The following is a 26,388-nucleotide window of genomic DNA, read 5'->3' as shown; positions in this document are numbered from 1 at the left end:
ATAATCTCAGTTTTACTGGCATTGAGACAAAAGTTGTTTGCAGCGCACCATGACTGAATAGCGGACAGTCAGGTATGAGTGAGGAGACAGATGAGGGTAGCCTGAAGGATAGCTGCGTGTCATCCGCATAAAACTGAAAATTAGAGGTGAAAGTGGCAATCACATGTGTCAGGGCAGCCATGTATATGTTGAAGAACCAGGGGGATAGGTTAGAACCCTGGGCAATGCCGCAGGTTGAGAGGGTGATAGTTGAGAGAAAGGCACTATGTTCGACCGGGAATGGGCAGTCGGAGAGAAAAGGTTAACCAAACCAGAGCCTGACCTGTGATTCCCAAGGTGTCACGAAGCTGTGAGATCAGGATGTTGTGGTTAACCGCGTCAAACGCAGAGGAGAGATCAAGGAGAATGAGGACAGAGGGAGTGTTAGTGTCGAGATTTGAGAGCAGGTCTTCAAGGGTGTTCAGAAGAGCAGTTCCCGTGCCTCTGGATGCTCTAAAGACAAACTGATGGTTGTGGAAACAACTGATCGATTCCGTGTGGAGGTTCAGCTGAGATAGCCAGCTTCTCCAGGAGTTTGCCCAGGAAAGGAGTGATGGAGATCAGGCGGTAGTTAGACGGAATGGAAGGGTCAGCAGAGGGTTTCTTGAAAAGAGGGTGCACAAGGGAGTGCTTGAGAGAAGTTGGGAAAACTCCAGTGGCAAAGGACAGGTTGCAAAGGTCAGCCAAGGCTGGTGCAAGGGAGTCAATGTTGTCCTTGATGGTTTTGGAGGAGCAGGGGTAAACTTGCGTGGATGAGGCCTTCATAAACCGAACTTGTCAGGTGACCTCATCAGGTGTGACGGGACAGAGAGAGGAGAGTGAAAGTGGAGGTGGGGACAAGGGAGGCACATGTGCTGATATGTGCTTTGCTGTAGGGGGAAGGGAGGAGAGGATGTCTTGGGTTTTTGTAGTGAAGTGTGCTAGCAGGGCCGAGCAGAGGTCCTGGGTACGAGTGACAGAGGAGGAGGCTGCTGCAGGACTGGCCAGTTCCTAGCAGAATTTGAAAAGTTCAGCCGTGCTTGATGCCGCGGAGATGCAGACTTGACTAAAGACTCTTTTCTTGAAGCGGATGCCGAGTCTATAATGCCTTTGAAGGATGTTGCAGGCCAGTTTGTCAGATGGTCCACCAGTCGAATTCCATTTCCGCTCAGCTGCCCTGCACTTGCGTTTAAGGGCAGCCAGGTCAGAGTCGTACCAAGAGTTGCACTTTTTGGAAGGCTTCAGTCGGACCGTTATGACAGGGGCAAGAGTGTCAAGAGTGTTGGAGATCGAGATATTCAGGGCATTGAGGGCTGCGTCAGGGTGGGAGTCAGCCGCAGGAAAGGGAGGAGGAGAGTAGGTGGAGGCGAAGGCAGCCCAAGTGAGTCTGGTGATCTTGAAACTATGCCTGGTGAGTTTCTGTCAGAGGAGAGGAGAGTTTCAGGTGAGTTGATAGAAGAGAGTGGTCAGTCCAAGAGAGGTAGTGAGAGGGATAGAGTGGTATGTGAGCATCCAACATGTGGCCCACGGTATGAGTGGGACCAGAGGGTAGAACAGAGAGGGGGGGGGAGAGCGAGTCATATAGGTTGCAGATAGGTCCAGACACGTCTCAAGGTGGATGTTGAGGTCCCCCAACAGGAGGAGATGAGAGGAGGAGGAGGAGAGTAGAGAAAAGGCTAGGTCGGCCCACTCCGAAAGGAAGAGAGTGAGTTGTCCAGGAGGCCGATAGAAGGTGGCCATGAGGAGAGAACATTTAGGAGAGAGTGAAAGCCTGCAGACTAGGCATTCGAAAAAAGAGGAGTAGGTCTGAATAGGGATAATAGACACAGGTATCCATTCACGGCAGATCAGTGTTACTCCACCTCCTGCCTTCAGCCTGGGCGCAGAAAGGATTTTGTAGCCTTCAGGGAGGAGAGTGGCAAAGCTTGTGACAGAGCTGTTCTTGAACCATGTTTCAGTGATGGCGAGCACATCAAGATCCATGAGTTCGAGGAGGTTGCAGATATCAGTTGAGTGTTGAACAGCAGAGCGCGTGTTAAGGTTGGCAATGTGGAGTAGCTTGCAGTCCTTAAAGGTCTTCCGAGGGAGGGTGCATGGGACAGTGGTCCCCCCCTACTCCCCAAGGGTTGCGAAAGGGCCAGAGAGATAGTAGTGGGTGGAGGCAGAGTCGAGGCTGACGAGGGTGCCGGGACAGAAGGCCAAGGCGCAGGCACCTTAACAGAGGAGGCAGAAGGTGTAGTGGGCAAGGGGGCCTGTGTAGAGGAGGAAGAGGAAGGCACAGTGGGCAAGTAAGCCTGGCCGGAGGTGGAGGTAAGATTAGAGATGCGAGGGAGGAGCCTAATCAAAGAGGAGAAGGTTGGGATGAGGACCGTGAACCATGATGGTTCCGTTGAAATAGACATTAATGATGATTCTGGAAATGGTGAAGATGTCAAGGAGGACCTCCCAGCGAGTGCCACCATTAATGGGAGAAGACCGACCATGTAGCTAGTCCATAGGTCAGGTGAGTTTACAAAGAAGAGGATGTAAGTGACAATCTCTCTGGCGGAAGGCTTGACATAGGTGTCTGCAATAGGAAGGTCTGGGTTGGAGCTCAGGGTGGCCTTGAGTTTCTTCTTGCCAGATTTAGTGATAGGAGAAGGATAGATTATCTTGAAACAGTTGGAGAGGATAGGAGATATAGATAGCGACATGATAGGCAGAAGAAAGGGGGGTGGGGAGAAGACACTTGCCAGGATGGCCCCTAATGCACTTGGAGGCGGGGTGGGGTGGCGGGGGTGGAGGAGAGGAGACAGAGGTGTATCTTGTGAGAGAACAAACAGCCACAAGCACAAAAAAAAAATCAGTTATCCAGCAGTGCAGGTGAAATGCAGCAAACTAGACAGGCTAAATTCAACTTCACGACAGGGCAGGCGACACATCAGTTACTAACAGGGTTAGATAAGATGAAGAACAGAACCAGTAAAGAGAGAGGATGCTGACCTTCGGAAGAGTGTTTCGAAGCCTTTTTGACACTGTGTCCAGGGAACCTGGTGGTTTCCTCGGCCTCTGTGTGTGTATGGGGGGTGGGGGGAGTAGAAGAGGACCCCCCCTCAGAGACCCAGCAAGACCCGGCCAGACAGCGGACACTGAGCAGATAGTGGCCTTAGGAGTGGTCCTTTGGTGAGGGGGGCTGGCTAAAGCCGGCCAGTCCCCAATTGGCCAAAATGTCACCCAGCCAGCCAATCACAGGGCAGGATGGCTTCAGATTTCTAAAACAAGCTTGCACATTCAATCAGAGTTAGGTGGCGGCCATCTTCCTATTGCCTCGAGGTTCCATTGTCAAAGTGAGCCAAAAACACAACAAACACAGTAAAAGCTGTAAGAGGCAGCTTGTGGGCAAGATGAAGTGTCCCAGAGGTAGCGTGCTTGTAATGTGCAATTTAAACGTTTTTGCAGCACTTTTAACAATTTTACTTTTTTACAAAAAAGTTTGTTGCTTCTTCGTTCGATTTTGTTGAGGAGGTGCACTTGACCTACATAATGTGCCTACCTGAAAAAAAGCAGCAAGGAAAGCCCAGAACGACCTCTGCTCCGGGAAAGCAGCTTGCAGGGGAGGGAGGGCGGGATGGTGGACCTAGCACTCCTAGAGTTTTTCATGTGTTGCATACAAAACAGATGGTAAAAGTCACACTATTTGAACAGCAAGTGTGCTAGAACACGCATCATTTTAACCGATTATTTTTAACATTTTCGGATTCCCTCACAATTGGCCCGCATATTCATGGGAAGCATTTATGCACCAGTTCAATAGAATTCACAAGCCACAACGGGCAGAATCTTATTATTTAGAAGTACCTAATAAGTCACATGTAACAGAAAAAAAAATCCAGCATTTGGCGTGAAACTCCAGGGATCAAAGGCGACACACACAAAACATGCAAGTTCAGGTAAGTACTCTATTTAGTCACTTTACAGGGAGTTCAAACATTTGTAAACATTTTCCCCAAAGGAAAGAGGAGAACAAAGCCAATAGGCAAGCAACGGTTATGTGTTAAAGCCCTTCAAGCACCAATTCTACCCCACAGGTGCAGCTAGTGAAACATCCAAACCCAAGGCGCATCAGAGATTCTCCCCCCTCCCCCCCCCCAAAAGAACTTCAGGCTCGAGACCCAACCAGTCGTAGATTGTTGGATGGAAAGCTGAATTCAAATCAATGGAAGTCTATGATCAAACGCAGTAGAAGGGCCCCCCAACCCCCAAAAACCCCACTACTCTTATACACAGAAGACTCCTGAAGATGCCTCTGGGTCCTTACATATCCCCTGGAATCAAGTACTCATGGTGCCAGACAGAGGATTAGGCCCAGAAATGGCAAGGGGACCCAGCAAGTACAGGGCTTCTTTTACAGGTCTGATCCGGCCCCGGCATTTGAACACTGGACTAGGACCACCCAGACAAGCAAAAGAGATTAATCCATGTACTCTGATGGACAACATACCTGGCATAACCAGCAGCAGCAACATGCAACGCACCAGGAAAACAGAGGAATGGCCATCAATGAGATCAAGGCAGCTTGAGGGGCAAGACTTGTCAGCCAGCAAACAAACACTCCTACGATGGGGCAACCGATTGAGTTGGCCCAGGATGACCGGCGATGGTGCTCAGGTGGAGTAGTGATGCTTCTCTAGACTAGAAATACTAACAAAATGGGGCTGCCGTCGAGCCAGCAGAGGGGACTTGGGGAAGGGCAGCTCTGCTAATGGTGTTAAGCAAGGAATAGTACAGGAAGGGCTACCATCAGAAGAAAACGGTCGCAAGGACAAAGGAAGAAAGGTCCTGTAAAAATGGCCAAACCAGGTCTTCAGATGCAGCAGCCCATCGTCACATCAATAATTCAGGAAATAATCTTTCAAACTGACCAGGTCTCCGGGTCTCCCCTAGATAAAACAGATTCACTTGAGGAATGCTTTGGACAGCCCTCCAATCACACAACAGGCAGACACACAAATGTTTTGGTGGCCAAACAGGCTGGCCCTAGAAACCACCAAATACTTAGGTCCACCCCACAGGATGGGTATTGGAGATGTCTGGGTGAAGACAATTATGCAAACCCAGTTGAAACCACTCTAGAGTATGTAAGGGTGGGTCAGAACAAGTCAGCACAACATTCATTTTCGCCCGCCTCATGGTACACAGACAAAGGGATGGCCCAAACGAAATGGCTTGAAGTAGGCCTCAACACATTAGTAATCACATTGATACCATTCCGGTACATTGGGCTACTAATGAATACAAATGGGCTGCACTGCTGATCAAGCATAAGAGAATGCATTACTTACCGTAAAAGCATTTCTGATGGTTGTATCTGCTTAGATTCACATGCTGTGCATAGGTCCGACATCCAGTGGTCACTGCGGAGTATTGCATTTTGTTTTTCGTAGTCGAAAAGGGGACGTCGACTAGGCGTGTCTGAAACACTATCCCTATAGTGACGTGCGTTGTACCCACAATCCCTCACGCGTCGAGGTCCCTCTGTTTGTATTTTTTCTGCCCTGAGGGAGCCTTCTAGACGTGAGTGAGTACAGAAAGAGAGAGAGATATATAAAGGAAGTCTATGTTCCTTCCATCCGAGCGGGGAGGAAGGGTGGGCGCATGTGAATCTAAGCAGATACAACCATCAGAAATGCTTTTACGGTAAGTAATGCATTCTCTTCTGATGTTTGTTAATCTGCTTAGAATCACATGCTGTGCATAGACTAGCGAGCAGTACCCGGAGTTGGCGGTGGGTTATGAGAAGGAACAGTAGAGAAAAGGTGTCGTAATACTGCCTGTCCCACCTGGGAGTCAGATCTAGAGTGTGTATCTAGACAGTAGTGTTTTGTAAAGGTGTGCACAGAACTCCAGGTAGCCGCTTTGCAGATGGACTCAAGGGGAACATTTGCAATGAATGCTATGGATGCCCCCGTGCCTCGAGTAGAGTGTGCTCTTGGCTTAAAGGGTAGTTCTCTCTTAGCAAGAGTATAGCAGAGAGTGATGCATTGAACAATCCATCTAGAAATAGTGGATTTTGAAACCGCATCTCCTTCTCTTCCTGCTGCCACCGAGACGAAGAACTGATTAGTCTTCCTCAATGGTCTGGTTCTTTCCATGTAGAACATGACCGCCCTGCGTACATCAAGTGTGTGCAGAGTCCTTTCTCCCAAATTGGAAGGATTTTGAAAGAACGTTGGTAGTTCTATAGACTGGTTTACGTGGAATTTAGAAATAAATTTCGGAGCAAACCTAGGGTGAGTGCGTAGAACCACTATCTTTGTGAACTGTAACAAAGGGGTCTAGAATAGAAAGAGCCTGAAGTTCACTTACTCTCCTGATGGAGGTGATAGCTATTAAAAAAGCAGTCTTAAGAGTAAGGTGTTTAAGGGATGCTTTGTGCATGGGTTCGAATGGAGAGCCCATGAGTCTGGTAAGTACCACATTAAGGTCCCATCCGGGAGCAGGGTCAGCTATCGGGGGGTGTATTCTCTTTACTCCCTCCATGAATGTCTTTATAACTGGGATCCTCCACCACGACACTTTGAGTTGGGAGGTGGTGTATGCAGAAAGTGCCGCTAGGTGGACTTTAATGGAGTTAAACACTAGGCCTGAATCCAAGAGATGGGTCAGGTATAGTACCACATGTGTGGGAGAGCAGTCAATAGGGTTGATGCTTTTACTCCTGCACCAGATGACAAATCTCTTCCACTTGCTAGAATAGCAGTGGCGAGTGTTCGGTTTTCTGGCTTCCCTGAGGATGTCCATGCATCTTTGCGGGAGTTGTAGATGTCCGAACTCTATGATTTCAGGAGCCAAGCTGCTAAATTCATGTTCTGGGGGCATGGGTGCAGAGTCCTGCCCTTGTTCTGAGATAGCATGTTGTACGGGCAGGGGAGTTTTACTGGGGGAGATAGAGACATCTCCATCAAGTGAGCGAACCATGGCTGTCGGGCCCACATTGGGGCCACCAGTATCATGGTCACTTGTTCCTGGTGCATCTTGTGCACCACCTTGTTGAGAAGGGGAGTCGGGGGAAAAGCGTAAACAAATTTCCCTGACCATTGCATCGATAGACCGTTCCCCTTGGATTGGTTCTGGGGGTACCTGGAGGCGTAACTTAGGCATTGAGAGTTCTCCAGGGTTGCGAACAGGTCTATTTCTGGGAATCCCCATTGTGTGAAGACGTCGAAGACGATGTCTTCGTGTAGACGCCATTCGTACTCTTCGGGCAGAGGGAAATCTCTGCTGAGTCTGTCTGCCAGCAGATTGAGTTCCCCCGGTACATGTAGTGACAGTAGGAACATGTCCTGTTTGAGAGCCCACTTCCATATATTCTGGGACAGTTTGGACAAGCCTGGAGAGTGGGTGCCCCCCCTGCTTGTTGATGTAGTACATGGCTGTAGTGCTGTCCGTAAGGACCATTACTGTCTTGCCTTGTAGGTGTTTTTGGAAGGCTTTTAGCGCCTTGAATACTGCTAGTAGCTCCAGTAGATTGATGTGTTTGGATGCTACGTTCGGAGTCCACACTCGGTGAGCAGTCTGATGGGATAGGTGAGCACCCCATCCTGTGAGGGATGCGTCTGTGGTTAGAGTGGCTTCCGCCGCGGGTGTGGCAAAGGGTTTTCCTTTTTCCATGTTCCCCTTTGTCCACCACTGTAGCGAGAGAACCAAGGCCTGCGAGACCACCACTAGATCGTCCCATTGTCCGCTGGCCTGACACCACTGGCTGTTGAGCCACTCTTGCATTGGGCGCATGCGCAGGCGCGCGTGAGGTACCAAATAAATACACGACGCCATCATTCCTAGCAAGCGCATTGCTTTGCGTACCGTCACCTCTCGGCCGGTCACATATTGGGGGATCTGAAACAGCATGTTTTGGACCCTCTCTTTGGAGGGGAAGACGAGGCCGTCCGTTGTTTGAATTAGAGCCCCTAGGAATTGTTTGATTTGACTGGGGTCTAGACTGGACTTCTTTTCGTTGATGGAGAAGCCCAGTTGGAACAAAAGGTCTACCGTCTTTTGGGTATTGGAGAAACATGTTTCGTAAGAGTCCCCTGTTATGAGCCAGTCGTCGAGGTAAGGGTAAACTGGGATGGACAACCTGCGCAGGTGGGCCGCAGCCACTGCCAGTACCTTTGTGAATACCCTTGGTGCTGAAGCTATACCGAAGGGTAGCACCTTGAACTGGTAGTGTTTGCCCTCTATCATGAACCTTAGGTATTTTCTGTGCGCTGGCAACATTGAAATATGAAAGTATGCATCTTTCATGTCCAATGTTGTCATGTAATCTCCCTGCGAAAGCAGCGGGATCACCTCCTGTAAGGTCACCATACGAAACTTTTGGGGTTTGATAAACTTGTTCGCTGGGCGCAGATCTAATACAGGGCGCATGGTTAGATCCTTTTTGGGTACAAGGAAGTACACTGAATAAATACCTTCCGTTACCTGAGATAGAGGCACGACCTCTATGGCTCCTTTTTCCAGCAGTTGTTGTACTTCTTGAAGAAGGATGGCAAGATGTTCCGGCGTCAACCGTCGTCCCCTCGGGGGTTTGTAGGATGGGGAACTGTTGAATTCGATACAGTATCCGTGGGCTACGGTGGAAAGTACCCAACGGTCTGACGTTATCTCCTCCCATGCAGGAAGAAAGGATGTTATCCGGCCCCCGACCGGTGTTGCATGGGAGGGGACGCGAATCTTCGCGTCACTTGGAGTTGTTGGGGGCTTGGGAGCCTCTGGGGGTGGATCCCCGACCTCTCCCTTTGCCCCGGCGTTGGCCTCTTTGGCTGTACTGCCCACTATTGGCTTGGTAATTGGTGGCAGGGTATTGCTGATGCTGACCTTGTTGTTGTTGCCGTTGGCCACGAAAAAAGCGCTTGTTGCCATAGCCGCGTCTGGTAGTGGGCTTAGAGATCTGGTCAAGAGTCTTGATAGTGTCGAACTCTTTTTTGGCCATCTCTAGGGCTTCATCTACCGCTTTTCCGAAGAGGTTAGCGTCCTCGACAGGTTTATTTATTAAAGACGCCTGTGTCTCCGGTTTAAAGCCTGAGTTGCGCAGCCATACATGGCGCTTTAGGAGTATTCCTTGTACCAGGGAACGTCCTGCTGTTTCTGCCGCGTCCAGAGAGTTTTTTACAATGCTCTGGTTCACTTGTGTTCCTTCGCCAATAGTCGACAGTAGGCGTGTACGTAAAGGCTCCGGTGCTTCCTCTGCGTCTTTGCGCAGTTTGGTCCACTGCGCGTCTGCGTAGCTCGCCAGCAAGGAATTGTTGTTGGCAATTCTTGCTGAGAAGGCAGCCGAGGAAGTAACTCTTTTTGCAAGGGCATATAGCCTCTTGCCCTCATTGTCAGGGGGTGCCTCACTGGTGGAAAGTGGTACCCCTGCCCTCTTTCTAGTATTAGATACAACTAGGGAGTCCGGTATGGAATGTCCTCTAATGTAGAGCGGGTCTGAGGGTGAAGGAGCGAAAAGTTTCTCAATCCGTGGATTGACCCCTCTGATCAAAGCGGGAGTGGACAGCGACGGGGTGATCCTCCTTTTAACTGAAGCGAGGAGAGGAATGGTCTGGCTGACCGGGGGTTTTTCTTTAATGACTCTTTCTACAAAGTCTAATTCTGGAGAGAGTTCTCCCGTGTCCAGTTCGAAATGCGCTGCTGCTCTGCGCAACAGTGCATTGAAAGTAGGCTGATCGTCTATTGGAGACGTGTTCCTAACTGGAGAATTATCCGGAGGAGTTAGATTTAGGGCATCAGTGTCGGAACACACTGATGGTGATTGCCAGGGGTGCGAAGGTCCTTCTCCTGGGCTAATCCCGAAGCCTTCTTCTATAATGTCTGTTCTGTCTTCTAGACATTCCTCCTGGTTCTGTCCTTCGTTGTCCATGAAATCATCTTCTTCTTCGAAGTATTGTTCCTCCCCAGTGAGGTCATATACGTCTTGGAAGTCTGAGGCTGTGTCCAGCAGGGGATCGACCAGCCTCGGTTTTTTGGCTCTGGGGTCGTCTTGAGGCCCTTCTCTAGTTCTTCTGAGAGTTAGAGGGGCTTGGGTACTCATAAACTTTTCCATCCTCTCCATACAGAGGTGGAGTCTCTCCATAGTTTCATGGGGTACCCCAGAGCGGTCTAGCGGGGGAAAACTCGAGTTGTCTACCTCGAAATGGCTCGACCTCTCCCAAAGCGTCGAGGAAAGTGTCCCGTCGCCCTCCTCAAAACCCTCAGGTGTGTAGGGAGACTCCCTGACTGAAGGGGGTAATCCCTGCTTTCCTTCGGGTGTTTTCGGCGTATCCTTTGATCTATGCGTAACGCTCGACGAAATTTTCGGCGTACGCTTTTGGGCGTCGGCTACAACGATCCTGGCTAAGCTATCGGCGACATTCTTGTCGGCGGAAGCTTGAGTTTTCGACGCTATGGGTATCGAGCGGTGTACGGCGGTATGCGCCTTCTGTTGATGCGCACCGGCCGGTGGTTTGGTGGTGGCGCCCTTGTTTGCCGAAAGCCCAGTCGCAGGTCGCGGCTGCGGTTGCGAGAGGGGCTTCGAACCCGAACGGTCCGAGGAGGCCGCCGGTGGAACCTGCGTCTCCTTGGGCGCCGAAGCTCTCTTCGACTTAGACGAAGAAGAGCCATGGGTTGTGTGCTTATCTTTATGTGAATCTTTGTGTGCGTCAGTGTCGCCGGGGTGTTCATCCCCATAAGCAGGGCGTGAGCCGAGCCCGTCGGGGCCGGGGACAGACGACGAAGCGCGTAAGCGCTCCTTAGAGGGGGTTTCGACTTCCGTGGCGGAGGTCGTGTCATCGCGTTCCTCGTCACTGTCGGTGGTAGCAGCGGCGGGTGAACCTTCGGCCTTCGACATCGCGTAGGCCGCCCACCTTTTAACCCTACGGTCTTTTAGAGTTTTAGGCTTCAGAAGCCGACAAGCCGCGCACCCTTCCTCTTTGTGATCGAGGGGCAAGCAGCGGTTACACCGTGAGTGCTTGTCCTTCCAAGTGAATTTGCCTTTACAAAGTGGGCAAAACCTAAATGGTGTCCTCTCCATAGCAGAGGCAATAAATCGCGATAAACACCCCCAGGGAAAGGAAGGGGAAAGTGAAAGGCATTCTCAGAAAGACCCAGAGATGTCCCACGACCCCACTCTCCCTACTGTAAGTGGCCAGCGAGGCCAGGCCACGTGTTCGGCAGCGCTGAAGATTTCCTCCGCTCGACCCTCCGTCGACGATTTTGCTCGGCGGAGAACAGCTACACTGCGTCGAGGGAGTGCTGTATTAATCTTCGTAGAAGAAACGACCAAAGGTCGAGGGTTGCAATGTCTCTCGAGGAGCTCCGCGTGAAGGCGACCAGAAGCTGGGCGGAAAAAAACAATCTGAGGGACCTCGACGCGTGAGGGATTGTGGGTACAACGCACGTCACTATAGGGATAGTGTTTCAGACACGCCTAGTCGACGTCCCCTTTTCGACTACGAAAAACAAAATGCAATACTCCGCAGTGACCACTGGATGTCGGACCTATGCACAGCATGTGATTCTAAGCAGATTAACAAACATCAGAAACTAAATTACTGCTGCTACCAGCCTAGAGAATCACACCTGGACCAAAGGACCAATGTGGGGTGCTTAAGCATCCCTGTTCTGGTATCCATAAGGGCTATTAGGGCAACACATCCCAGAAGGGTCGCACTGGACGTCTTTCTGGTCACAAAAGTAAAGTAAAAAGAAAGCCGAGCAGCCAATAAAAAGAAAGCAAAATGTTTACCGAACCCATAAAAATGGGGGGGGGGCGAATCCCAAAATTGAAATTCTGCCCCAACAATGAACATCACGTCAAAATTCCCCACACAGAAAAGAAAATAACATAATTGCTGCAAATATAGGTGGTGCTTACATATTTCAGGACGAAGTCAAGTAATCAAGTTGCCATGCAATTCTGCCCCTGGTTCAACTTGCTGCTCAACTATGCCCATGAGGTCTACTCGAATATGCCAAGTATACAGCAATAAACAGAAGTCTCTCCTGCAAAATGTTGAAAGACATGGACATTCCTCACACTCGTAAAGTCATTACACAACTCTAAGCACCTTCAGCTAAAACTCACCTGGCCATCAAGGCACCGTTGGGATTACCCACATTAACCAATTGAAGCAGCTATAACCCATTTCTCTATAGAAAACATTAGGCAAACTTGTACAGTAGCAGCTAGTGCCACTTTCCACATGCCCATTAACTACTGCTTTTGGCATGCCCAGGACTGGATACATAAATGTTAAGTCAATTATTGTCAGTTTTCAAATGCAGATGTAACAAGCAAAGTTAGTTTTGACAAGCAAAACGCATGAACAGTTGCCATACCTCTCTCCTTCACAAGCTTTGGTCACCTTCCATCACCTCTGGTCCAGCAAAACGAGGTCCTACGCAGGGGCTGGTGACTGTTGGCGCCTCTTGCTGCTATAAATAAAGCAATGGCCAAGGGAATGCCAGCATTATTACAGCATGCAGCAGTACCTATGGATGAGGAAAGATTGATCTTTGTCAACACGTTTGGTACTAATTGTTAGACGTAGACCAACTCCATATCTCAGCAAACCGTATGGAATTACAAATGATCTTTAAGTGTACATTAATGTTTGGAGATCGAGGAGCAAAACATGAGAATCGATTGTCAAAGCGCATGGTGTTAAAATTACAGGCAGCACAAAGCAGACTAATATAAGTTAAGAATGCGGTGCATCAATGTCTTAACAGACGTATGTCACAATGTGTGTCATGATAGCTGCCATTTGCCTTGAGGCGTCCATCTAGTGAAGAACTCCAACGTACACCCTTTGAAACCAATGGTGGCACATGCCATCGTGCCTCATGCAAAAAATATATAGGAGAAACTGCACCTCCATTCTGAAAGCAGATTGAGCACTGTTCAGACATTCAAGCAAAATCAATTAAATATCCAGTTGCCTGGCATTTTCCTCAAGCAAGACATTCAGCTCCAATAGAGATTGATGGTCATCGAGACGGTTCTCAAACGTCCCAGAAGTGGGGATATTCTATGTTATGTTAATTTATACCACACACCGCTACAACCCAGGGGCAGTCTCCAAGCGCTCATGTGGCTCTGCAAGAAAGAGGACATGGTTGGTTAGTGAGGGTAGAGAGATAGGATTGGTCCAGAACCAGGAGAAACCGGCGTCTGTGTGTGTTGGCTTGCAGATGGTTAATTGCGTGCACTGGTTTGTTGTATACCTACGGGTAAGACCCAATGCCTGGGTTATTTTCAATGTGAATGTTTGTTATGTTGGGGGTGTGTATGTGTTTTACCTGTCGATTGGATGGTATTTAAGGTTGTGGCTGTGCGCACTGGCGTGTTGTATCCGTATGGCTAAGGTCCAGTGTCTGGTGTTGTTGTATGCCAGTGTTACTTATGTTGGTGGTGTGTTTATGTATAGGTTGGCTAGTCCAGTGGGCATGTATGGTGCTAAGGTAGTGTGTTAGAGGGAGCAGGAGCAGGGCGGTTAGTACATAAGCCACCTAGAAGAACTTGGAGAGTAGCCAATCAACACAATTCTATCCATTGATACGCATGGCTAGTTTCACAATCTATCTGGGTTAATCTTCAGTACTATCCAAGTGAGATGCATGGTTATTCTTCACATGCTTCATATGTTGAAGTAGAAATGCAGTGAAGTGCTGGGCATACTGCCTTTAGAGACTGGTACCAAAATATCTAAATGATTCATTTGGTCTTGTTTTTCATGATTTTATGGACCATTTCCATCAATGTTTCTGCACTTTGCGATGTCATCAGATTTCAAGGTCATGCAAGGTTGAGGCAAGTCCGTCATCCATACGCTTACAGTCTCTTTCTTGTAAGAATCTCACGGGCAGAACACTGCTCCCCACCACCCCCCAAACGGCCCCACCCCTTCTAATTCACATGCTTTTTCCTTTGTTGCCCCTTTTTATTCTCCAGAAGATCGGAATAGCCCTGGGATGGGGATACAAAAAAAGCAGTGCTCTCAGGTCAAGCCTTGGCACCTCTACTCTGGTGACTCGTTACAACCAATTTAGGAAGTTTTGGAAAGAGTTTTAAACACACTATTCACATGAGCACATCTAAAATACCCAATGTTTTAAGTAGACCACATAAGTGAATGTGGTATTAGTGGGCATATATTATATAGGATATTTTGTATTGAATTAATAAGGATGTATGTAGATTCTGAGCCTGATGAAGGATTTGGGGGGCAACCGAAACATGATATGCCTATTAAGTTAATGAAACTGGAATAAAAATCTCCAACTGCTGAGATTCATTCCGTTTATAAATGATCAATTGACAACTGGCAGCAGAGGAAAATAGCCTTTACAGTTTCTTCAAATAGTGGAGAAAGGAAATCTTTGTTGATTTTCTACATTTCGGGATCCTGGACAACTTTTCCAAATGGAGTCACTTATTTAATATAAAAATGACGTAAAAAATACATAATGCCCACTTGGCTTACGCTTTTGGATTTTGCCAGATTTATATTCAAAACATCCAATATTGACTCTTAATCCTTTCTACGCTGTTGAACAAAGGAAAAAATAAAAAGCAAGAAAACGAACATGCAAGCATTAATAAAACATGCATAAGTGTTACTTGTTAAGGTAACAGGCTTCTGTCCGCTATTAGTATGCACTCAGGCAGTTAGAACAAGTCAATTATTGGGAGAAATGGGGTTGTGTAACTTTTCTGTCACAATCCTGGAATCTTCATTGATAAACATTGATAGGATACAAGCTCATCCAAATAGATTTTCCACAGATGCCTGACCGACGCATGTACCTAAGCAAGTCCAAGAAAGCTAGATGGACTAAATATCAACTTTCTCCCTTTCTGACTATGCTCTTCATGTCTGCTCTTCATGTCGTCAGATGATCCATATGCGCTCCCCAATGATAGAGTCGACAGTCACAGATTGAGGGGTTAAGCGTATTCTTCAGGGACTCTGGAAAAGAAAATCTCAGTTCTTTGAACTAGGACGTCCAAGTGAAGTGATATCTTAACCGACTGCAATAGCATGATAGTGTGATTGCTGCTTACCAGTCTTATGTATTCTGAGACCGATTCTCCAAGCATTCCTTGAGCAGTCTCATGCGCCAACACGGGTCAGATGAAATAAAGCAGCATGATGCCATTGCGCAATTCACCACCCTCACGGAAATATTTCAGCACGTGTATTTCAACAACTCTGTACAGTAAACCGGTATGATTTTTTGGGACACAATGGTACAGCGCAGACTCCTCTTGGGTTTACCTACTTGGTCGAACACAATAAAACAAGCAATGACAATGCCAACAGTTTTGGCTTTTGTGTAGGCATGGGAAAGGCATTTACCAGGCACTGCCGTAGTGGTAATAACTGACCACTGACGATCGCAGCTGCAATATGGTGCAGGTACATGGGCATATAATAGCAGTGCCTTGCAAATGCCCAATACTTATACACAAGACAAAACGGTTCACACTGACGATGCTTGCTTTTAAGAGGACCACAGTAAAGCACATGCATAGTGCTTATAAATACAGTGATTTAAGGCTAAACTGGTTAAGACATTTTTATCACACCAGTAGCACCTGAACAGCTCCAATGAAATCATTAACTTTCAAAAGACTGTTTAAAAACACTGGCAGGCACTTTAAGCTCAAAGTTTAATCATACGTCTTGATAAACCTAGTTTAAAGATATCATAGGAGGTTTTGTTTTGGGCAAGAAGCAGGTGGGAATGGCCATATGGATTAACATGGTCATGGGCAGTGTGAGATGAATCGCAGGGCTCTCTCACTTCTCCCGGTGGGGGTTGGGGGCAGCCTTTCACTGTGAGGCTAGGAAGGTGAGCCTGCTATGCAATACCCTCCCAAGGTGTAGAGGGACCTTACCGAGAGACCCCTCTGCCCCCTTGGGGACAAGGACTCCTGTTTCGAAGAGGAACTCCCTAAATTACTCACTCACATCCCACCATTAACAGCTACAACACAAAGACGACAAGAACGAACAACTGTTTCTTACTTAGGTGTAGAACCATTGGTTTGTCATGACGAGAAGCATTCTTTTAATACTGAGAAGAACAGTGCACGAGTAATACAGAACACTCAAGCAACAAAGAGAAAGGACTATGAACCCAGCAATGAGTCATAAAAGCAGAAGAAGCAGTTCTATCAGGGGAAGGAGAAGCCAGGGAGTTTCAGGTGGTCAGCTGTGCAGTGAGAGCTGAGAGAGACCAGGACGACCAGCTTTTAAACCAGGATGAGAACTGGTGTGTGAAGCGAACATGAAAAAAAGCTGGAAGCAGGAGAAGCTGGGCAAAGGGAACCCCAACTAAGATACCGATCCTTAGGTAATGGCGTGACCTAGAGTCGGTGGACTATTAAGTCCTGCAACAATGGCAAGACCACAGACCCACTCACATCACAGAGCAGACACAGAGCGAGAGAAAGAAGCAGAGAATCTCAAGCCAACCTGATGCAAGATGAGCTTCCGCCTTGAGTGCAGGCCTGGTGACACGAACCCCAGTGAAAAAAGGGTGGGTAAAGAGGGAGACCCGGGAGGGATAACAAATAACAACTGCATGTATTGTACTTGTCTCAGTGAAAACGAAATAATGGATAAGATTGATAACTACTATGTAAACTCTGATACAAGTATCAATAAGGAAAGACCCCTAAAAAATCAAGAGAATCATTACTGGAGCATTCATACGCATCCCAATAAAACTAAAGAGGTGGAAACAAGTGAAGATCATTACTGGAACCTTCATATTCGTCCCTGTAAAACCAAAGAAATCGAGAAAAGTGTGAATCCATTGGCTGGTGTTCCAAACTGGCCAAGCAAGGCAAAAGAGCGGACATTGTGTCAAGAAAAATCAAGAAACCTTATAAATCACGTGAGAGAGAAGAGGAACCTCAGAAGGGGAAAGCAAGGTGTCATGGACATGAGGGAGAAGCTCAAGAATCATATTTAACTGTACGGACTGGTCAAGTAGTTGCTAAGAACTATCTACAAATAAGTTACTAAAAAGTGACTGTGCTAAAAAGCAGACCACAGGAGAAGTGAGTCATTCTCCTGTGCCTTAGTTCCTTGTGGTAGGGGCAGAAGATTGATCTTCCTTTTGGACTCATCGACGAATGACAAGCACGCTAGTTCGTTTTGTGTTAGGCAGGGAAACCCATAGATTAGGGATAGTTAGGAGTTTACACCATTTAATTTAATCAATACAATACTTGGAAATGTAAGGTATCAGTCTCTGTCCTTCTTCTGGCCCACCACAGCAGTCAATGGGTGGGTAAATAACCAAACGATACCCATCTAAAAATGTTGTATCCCCCACAGTGCCATTTCTCCCTAGCTGTACTCTAACGCAATAGGTTTGGCTTATAAGAGGTGCAAAAGTGCCACCCAATTACTAAATTTGAATGTTATAAAGAGCCGCTTCTCCCACCGCCGGTTCCACGTAAGCTGCATGCAGCGAAGATCTGTTGCTGCAGTCCTTCACTGATCCATAACCTAGTCCACTTGGGGCAAATTCAGCAAAGGATTTGAAAAACATTCTGCCAGCACCCTACATTAAATGTTATGTTATGTTATGTTATTTTGCACTTATATAGCGCCTTATATACCATTGGTATGGTCTGAAGGCGCTGGTAGGTTGAACGCCCTTGGGAACCGAAGTTCTTGTCAGTAGAGGGAGGAGAGAGGGTCCAATAGGTGCGAGTGCGCATCTGGTATGTGTGCAGCTGGTGCGAGAATTCCTGTGGAAGCTGCTTCATAGCGGTAGGTGTGGTGGCTGAGAGGTCTGGAGTATGTGTTCGAATCTGGCAGGAAATTATCCAGACCGAGAGTGGCAGCGTAAGGCCTGAGGAGAACGCCTGGCTGGGGGTGCGAGACCAGCAGTGCTTACATAGAGTGATGTGGAGTGAGCAGCGTCAGATGTTGATATGAGAACAGTTATACCGAATGGTGTCATAGTATCTCTGTGTTCTAGTTGGGTGGTGGTGTAAGGAGAGAGTAAGCGTGGGGTGTGATATGAGGTATGATCTTTTTAAAGGATCCATGCACATTCGTCGGCCCTCCACCCGTCCTCTCGCCATACACGTCCTCTCGCTACACATGTCTTTTCGCCACACACGTCCTCTCGCCACACACGTCCTCTCGCCACATACGTCCTCTCGCCACATACGTCCTCTCGCCACAACACGTCCTCTCGCCACAACACGTCCTTTTGCCACCACATGTCTTCTCGCCACCCACGTCCTCTCGCCACCCACGTCCTCCCGCCACCCACGTCCTCTCGCCACACACGTCCTCTCGCCACACACGTCCTCTCGCCACACACGTCCTCTCGCCACACACGTCCTCTCGCCACACACGTCCTCTCGCCACACACGTCCTCTCGCCACACACGTCTTCTCGCCACACACGTCCTCTCGTCACAACGAGTCCTCTCGCCACAACACGTCCTCTCGCCATACACGTCTTCATTCCACACACGTCTTCTCTCCACACACGTCTCCTCTCTCCACTCATGTCTTCACTCACTACACCCGGCCGCCCTCCACACCAGGCCGCTCTCTACACCCGGCCGCCCTGCACATCCGGCCGCCCTGCACACCCGGCCGCCCTCCACACCCGGCCGCCCTCCACACCCGGCCGCCCTCCACACCCGGCCGCCCTCCACACCCGGCCGCCCTCCACACCCGGCCGCCCTCCACACCCGGCCGCCCTCCACACCCGGCCGCCCTCCACACCCGGCCGCCCTCCACACCCGGCCGCCCTCCACACCCGGCCGCCCTCCACACCCGGCCGTCCTCCACATTCATCCGTCCTCAATACTCATGCGCCCTCAACACTCATGCGCCCTCAACACTCGTCCGCCCTCAACACTCGTCCGCCCTCCGCACTCGTCCGCCCTCCGCACTCGTCCGCCCTCCGCACTCGTCCGCCCTCCGCACTCGTCCGCTCCCAACACTCGTCCGCTCCCAACACTCATCCGTTCTCAACACTCATCCACCCTCAACACTCATCCGCCCTCGACATTCATCCGTCCTCGACACTCATCCGTCCTCAACACTCATCCGTCCTCAACACTCATCCGTCCTCAACACTCATCCGTCCTCAACACTCATCCGTCCTCAACACTCATCCTCCCTCAACACACATCCGCCCTCAACACACATCCGCCCTCAACACACATCCGCCCTCAACACACATCCGCCCTCAACACACATCCGCCCTCAACACACATCCGCCCTCAACACTCTTCCCCTCGATAGGTCGGTGTGATGGTGCTAGTTTGGAAGCCGGTTGGTTTTAGGGGAAGAGCCAGGTTTTCAGTAGTTTGCGGAAGGACGTTAAGTCCTCAGTTAGGCGGATGTGGGGTGGGAGCGAGTTCCACAGGGTTGGAGCTTGGGCTGAGAATGATGTTCCGCCTATCCTGATTGAGTTTGTCTTAGGAATAGTTAGGAGGCCGGCTGAGCTTGATCTTAGGGTGCGAGAGGGATGATATGGTATTAGTTTTTCTTGAAGATATTGAGGTCCAGTTTTATGCAGTGCTCGATGGGTGAGGCATAAGGTTTTGAAAGCCACCCTATGGGCTACTGGAAGCCAGTGCAGTGTCTTGAGGGCTGGGGATACGTGGTCTCTTGGACCTAGCGCAAGTAGCATTTTGGCTGCCGCGTTTTGTGCTCTTTGGAGTTTATTCAGCTGGTAGGCATGGATTCCGAGGTATAGGGGGTTTCCGTAGTCCAGTCTGGATATAACGATTGATTGGACGGCAGAGACTCTGTTCGGAAATGAGAGGTATGGAAAGATGCGCCTGAGGGTTTTAAGGTGGTAGTGGCAGGATTTTGAGACATTATTGACTTGGCGCGAGAGTGTTAGGCCGGAGTCTAGGGTGCATCCAAGATTTTTCACTGTGTTGGAGGGTGTCGGTGAGTTGCCCATGGCGGGTGGCCAGGGAAGAGGGTGCGGAAGAAGATCGGAGTTGCCGCACACCATGATTTCTGTTTTGGCGGGGTTTAGGAGGAGGTGGCTTTGGGTCATCCAGCGGTCAATGTTAAGGAGGCAGGCTGCCAGGTCGGGTCGGGAGTTGGGTTTCGAGTTCAGGAATTTTATGATTAGTTGGGTGTCGTCGGCGTAGTTGTAACATATGATGTTGTGTGAGCGAATTATTGGCGGGAGGGTGGTCAGGTAGAGATTGAACAGCAGGGCAGATAGACATGCTCCTTGAGGGACTCCCGTGTCGACTGGTCGAGCTTGGGAGGTAAAGCCGGAGAGTGTAGTTATTTGGTGCCTGTCTTTGAGGAAAGAGGCTATCCATTTAAGAGCGGTTCCACGGATTCCTAGGGAGTGGAGGCGGTCTAGGAGGATTGAGTGATTGATCGTGTCAAAGGCAGCGGATAGGTCAAGGAGGATTAGTGCTGCGCATCCTGCGGCGTCTGCTGTCATTTTGAGGTCATCCCAGATCGACGTTAGGGTGGTTTCGGTTCCGTGACGTGATCTGAAACCTGATTGAGCAGGGTCTAGGAGGTTATTGGCTTCGACAAAGGCATTTAGTTGGGAGTAGACGGTTCGGTCAATGAGTTTGGCAAGGAACCTGGTGTTTGAGATTGGGCGGTAGTTTTTGACCTCGAGAGGGTCGAGCGAAGATTTTTTTATTAGAGGTTTGACGTATACCATTTTGAATGCCTCGGGAAATATACCGGAGGAAAGGGAGTCGTTTATGATAGATCTTGCGTGCTCCCCTGCGCAGGTGGAGGCAAAAATTCCTTTAAGAGTTTTGGCTGGGCAAGGGTCTAGTGGTGATCCAGATGGTTTGCGGGCAGATAGAAGTTTGAGAAATTGCTCTGGTGATAATGGACTAAAGGATTCGAACGTTGGTTGCGTTGAGGTCGCAGGTGAGGGGCTGGCCGGTGCGGGCGGTGGAGTGTCAGTTGGTTGTAGGAGAGCCAATTTGGTGTTTAGAGTTTTAGTCCTTTCAATAGCCGTGGTGTAAAAGTGGAGGGAGAGTGAATCACACAGTGATTGTGACGGGGTCGGGATGGTTGTGTTACAAGCTGGATTGGTGAATTCTGAGATGATTTTGTGGAGTTCTTTGCTTGGGTTTTTGGAGTTTAGGATTCGGGTGTTGTAGTGGGCTTTTTTTGCTTTCCGGATTTCGGCCTTGTACTGATACAATTGTCGGGCCAAGGTGGTCTTGCTCTCTTGGGTTTTATCTTTCCGCCAATTGCGTTCAAGGTATTTGTAATGCTGTTTAGTGGTTTTTAACTCAGGAGTGAACCATCTGGGAAAAGGGCCAAGGCGGGATGATGGTTTGCACAGGGGAGTGAGTCGTGTCAGAGATGCATTGAGCCATGAGTCAAAGGCTTCAGGCGTTAGATGGTTGTGGGGACGGTAGGTAGGTGGTCGAGACTGGAGGAGTGCCTCGGCTAGGTCTGGGGTGATTTTTAGTTTTTTCCAGCACTTGCGTAGGTTCGGAGGCTTAGATGTGCGTATGGGAAGGGGGCTGGGAGAGTGGATGGTGAACGAGAGTATAAAATGATCGGACCAGATGATCGGGGTGGGGGGTTTTAGGTGAATCAGGGTATTGGAGCTAAAGATGGTATCGAGAGTGTGTCCTTTAAAGTGAGTCGGGCCGTTTATGTGGGGTTGGAGGTTAATTGCATCTAGACCGTCAACCAGGGCGTGGGTCATAGGGTTGGTGGGGTTGTCGAGCCATATGTTGAAGTCTCCAAGGAGGGTGAGGTTGGGATGATTGATTTGGAGGGAGGCGATGGAGTCACAAAGGTTGTTTGCGAAATGTCTATCGTAGCCAGGAGGCCTGTAGATTATTAGGAAGCTGTGTGAGAGCGACGGGGAGAGGGATAGTTTAACGAGGAGCGATTCACAGGATGGAATGGAGGTTTGGTTGTCCATGATTGTGGCACGGAAGTGAGATTTGAAGACGAATGCTATCCCCCCTCCTCTGGATGGACGGTTCAGTGGGATGAGGCAATAGTCAGGTGGAAAGGCTTCATTAGCGATTGGGCCGAAGTCATCAGAGAACCAGGTTTCAGTGATGAAAACTAGGTCCGGTTTGACAGAGGTGAGGAAGTCAAAGATGCAGTGTCTGTTTTTAGCTACAGATCGCGCGTTAAAAAGGATACAGTTTACATCTGCAGGCAGGGTTGGGTTTGGTGCTTGGGTGGGGGGGGGCGGAGAGGCTGGAGGGAGGGGGTTAAGGTTGGTGATGCTAGGGAAAAGTGGGCGAGCAAAGAAGTATTTAGGCTTCGGGCGTGGTTGGGTGGTTGCTTGTGATAGGTTGATCGGGTTCAGGGTGGGGGATTTGAGGAAGGGGGGTGGGCGGTTGGGAGTTTCAGTTGCAGTCGGGGAGAAATCGAGGGAGAGGGGTTTCAGGAAAGGAGAGGCCACGGGGGAAGGAGGAGAGTGTGGGAGAGAGGTGCAGGGTCGAGATAGGGGAGGCGACGAGAGCTGAGAGGTTGAGGGGGACCAGGAACGTTTCCTCTTTAGTTTCTTTGCTGCAACTGGTGTGTGAGAGAGGGTAGGGGGGTCAGAGGGGGAGAGGGAAGCGGCTTCGGTTCTTGCTAGTGCAAGGCGTGCAGTTTTTAGGGATGGGAAATGGTGCAGTCGGCCGGTGAAAGTGGTAGGGGTATGGGGGCAAGGAGGGAGTTGGGCGAATGGAGGGTCGGGTGTGCTAGATATGATAGTAAGGAGGGCGGGAGTGGGCACAGTGGGCACTGCTGGCAGGTCGGCGGTGGGGTTCATGGGATGCGTGGTCTTAGGGTGTGTTGCTCGCCATCGTGCACCCCTGGCTTGGTGTTTGGAGAGGGTGGTGGCAAGGATTGCGGACGAGGGTGGGCTGATATGGGAAGGGGGGGGCGGGAGGGAAGGCGGATCGGAGAATGGAGGTGGTCTACGGGAGTCATTTCTGACAGGAGTGGGGGGAATGACTGCACTCATGATCGGTGCGAGCTTTGGGTTGATTTAGGAGGGTTTCTGATTGTAGTTCAAGGGTTGATGATTAACGCTTTTTTGGGAGACTTTCGGGTTCAACTGATCGACGACTTATTTGGTGCTTTCTGGATACAATTGGGAATACTTCTAATGCAACATTTCTTAGAGAGCTGTTGGGAGCAGCTTCTAGATGTAATTGGGATTACTTCAAATTCAACTTTTTCAGGCTATTGGGCGCAACTTCTAAGTGCAGTCAGGTACACTTCTAATTTCCACTTATCATAGAGGCTAATGGGCGCAGTTTATAAATGTAGTTTGGAACACTTCTAGATGCAGTTAGGAACACTTCTAATTCAACTTTTCCCAGAGAGGCTATTGGGCACAACTTTTAAATGCAATTGGGAGAAAAGGGGGCTGGCATCTCTGCAGTCACTTTCAAGTGCCTCTTTCTGGCTCCACACACACACACACACACACACACACACACACACACACACACACACACACACACACACTTTTGGGCAGCTGCTTGGATGTGGTTATATATATTTATGGAGCTATTTAGGTTCTACTGGTGTAAAGACTACTGTACAGACTTCCTGGTATTTTATCCCCTTTTTATACAAAATAGTAAAACAAAACCGGTGTACTAAGACACACATTGACCAAATTCCCTCTGGGCAAATCTGGACACAACATAAAAAAATAAAGGAGCAGTACACCAGAATGAAGTCTTTAAATATAGTGTCCTATTATTGCATTTTCTGCATTTAGGGACTTTCCTGTAACATCTATTCTGCTTTCCTACCTGCCCTGTATCTTACCATGTTACAACTCTTGTGTGGGGCTCTGACATCAGGAACCACTGGCTCTAGAAAGACAGGTAAGAGGTGGAACAAGTGTCACAAGAGTATATAAGCAAGGTTTGTGTAGTGTATTTGCTTGGCCTGCCTACACCTCACAATGCAGCAGGTCACCCCCATTCTACATCCAGCATGGACGAGACCTTTCTAGGTGTTGAATGAGTAGAGGACCTCAGCAGCCAGCATTTCAGTCTGGTCGACATATGTTTGCACCTAATTTACCAGGTTATTTTTGCCCTGAGAAATCGAAACCTTTTGTACAGAATTCAGAGCTCGCTTCCTCTCATTGACAAAGCATGCTGAAAGTCTTTTGGAAATGTTTATGAGCCTTCCGTGCCGGCTCTGCTTTGATCGGACAGTCAAGGAGATAAGAGTAAACCTGAATCCTCTGTACTTTAGGCAGGTTTCCGGGTTCTATGGTCATGCATTTGCATTTTCCTCTCTAGGGGTAGATTTTAGACCAGATTGCATGAACTTGTACTGGTAATGATGGCTGTACGCAAACCTGAGAAATGGCTGATGCTTGGACGCTATTGGGAAATAGAACTAGGCATCCAGCAGGTCTACTACGCTCATCCAATATTTTTTTTGCAAGCTCTGGCATAATCTGATTAAGAGTTAACATTTTTAAATACTCTTACATTATGTATTTTTTGGCAACTTGCAAGTTCACAAATCTATCCATCTGATCCTTGCTTTTACACTAACAGATGCCTAGAGATGTTTCTGTTTCCCCTCAGGGTTTACGAAAAAGAGGCCTTAACAAAAAGCCAATTTGGTTTCCTGAAGTAATTGTTGAAAACGTTAAAACTGCTTCTTTGGGAGGAATGGATGCAAAGGTTCAACAAACTTCAAAATGTAGGAATTCTGTACAATATTGAACACCCAATTGGCTTGTGTAATGTTTTGTCAGAATAGTAAATGGGTTTGATTTTTCCTCCCATCCCAGTTCCCGTAAGCAGGCAAGATCTTTGAAACAAAAACCTTCCAAGTTGCAGATGGATTTCCAGCAGCTGCAGAGGGTTTCTGTTTGGCTCCTCCTTAAGGCTGAAACCTTTGGTAGTAATTAGGTTTTTGCTCAATTACAACTTCCTGTAAGAGTAGAGTGGGAGGAATTGAATTCCCTGCTTTTCATTCCAGTCCCAATGACTTTACGGTAATTTTTGTGAGAAGAGGAGGCCAATGATCTTATATTGTGAATCAACTAAGACCCAAAGGACTGACCAGCAATGCCTTTATCTGCAATCCAGGACAACAGCGATTCATGCCAAAGTCTTCTAAGTCATTAGATCCGATTTGACACCACAAAGCCTCCTTTCACCATGCCCAGTCTTAAATGTGCTTCTCAGGCAGGATTCCCACAAGAAATGCGGATTGCACGTCACAAAGAGTGAGAGAAATTGCATGTGTTACAGTGGTAGAACACACTTGAGCTATATACTTTTATAATGGATTATAGATAATTGGAATACTAGTGGCTAGTGGAATCCACATTCCACTAGCCTCTTCATACAACGTACTCCTCGCCAACATCTTGTGCCATCAATTGTGCAGTTTAAAAAAAAATAATAATCTCCACGTGTGTATTCAGTGAGACACGTTGGATAGACAGATGGGATTACTTTTTTATTTATTTATTTGTATACTTATAAAGCGCTGAAAGCCTGCTGCATCAGGGTGCGTAGCATAAATCATACAATCAACAGACAAAATAGAAAAAACGATAAACGCGAACAGCTGGTGCAGGAACAAAACATAGCTTGACTATCAAGCAATAGTACAAAGGAAACTGGGCAGAAAGAGCAGGATAGTAGGACAGTACAACTACGGATGAATAACAATACTGTGACATTTGGCTACTTAATTCAAGACAATTCTCAGGGTCGTAGAGGAACATATCTGTTGTGAGGGTGAAATTCTATTCAGGTACATCGGTAAACTACTGAACCCACATCCTACAATAATGTAATCCGAGTTGTCGGTAGGGAACCACTTGGCAATTTGAGTTCTACAGAGAACTTTTAGGTCTTGCGTTCTTACACAGTTAGTCCCCAGTCTAGAGTTGAGCCAGGCCAGGATCTTGTTTTTCAGGGCTTCCCTAGATTCAAATTGCTTTGGCTTGGCAACATTTGTGATAATTAAGTTTCTCGGGTCGTCCAGGAGGAAGCTCCTTAAAGCTGGGGTCCACAATACTGACTGACCATTTTAGATTTCCTTTGTCGAAGGTCCTTACAGGGTTGAGGGGCGTAGAACAAAACCGACTTCGTATGCGGCATGGAGGCCTCTCGCAATGTATTGTCTCCCTGGACAACCGCGGGAGTGACAATCTTCGCCTCAAAAGACCCCCCCCAGTATGGCAATCTTCTGCCAAGTCTGTTTGGCAACCCTTTTGGTGCCCATTCTTAGAAGAACAGGGGGTTTGTGTGGCGTTTTCCCTTCTCACGGTTTCCAAAATATTGGGCTTCTTTTGATTAGACAAAGCTGTGGGAGAAATGTTAGAACCTACGAGTGCCATCCAT

The 26,388-nt window shown here is 48.5% G+C and overlaps 1 protein-coding gene across 6 annotated transcripts in view; it reads right to left on the bottom strand.

Annotated features, from left to right (window-relative positions):
• The window catches only part of ARHGEF1 (Rho guanine nucleotide exchange factor 1), a 1,792,426-nt gene that overhangs the window by 1,606,804 nt on the left and 159,234 nt on the right, over window positions 1-26,388 (bottom strand). For all 6 annotated transcript variants that reach the window (XM_069640923.1, XM_069640913.1, XM_069640921.1 and 3 more), the window contains exon 2: window positions 12,373-12,525. The gene's annotated coding sequence lies outside the window, so the exon portion shown is untranslated. The remainder of the gene's footprint in view (window positions 1-12,372; window positions 12,526-26,388) is intronic.

Source organism: Ambystoma mexicanum, chromosome 1q (genome assembly GCF_040938575.1).
Source record: "Ambystoma mexicanum isolate Mex_15411 chromosome 1q, UKY_AmexF1_1, whole genome shotgun sequence".
Taxonomy (NCBI): Eukaryota; Metazoa; Chordata; class Amphibia; order Caudata; family Ambystomatidae; genus Ambystoma; species Ambystoma mexicanum.
Note: the sequence above shows the minus strand (reverse complement) of the source record. Positions and strands in the feature narration are given on the sequence as shown.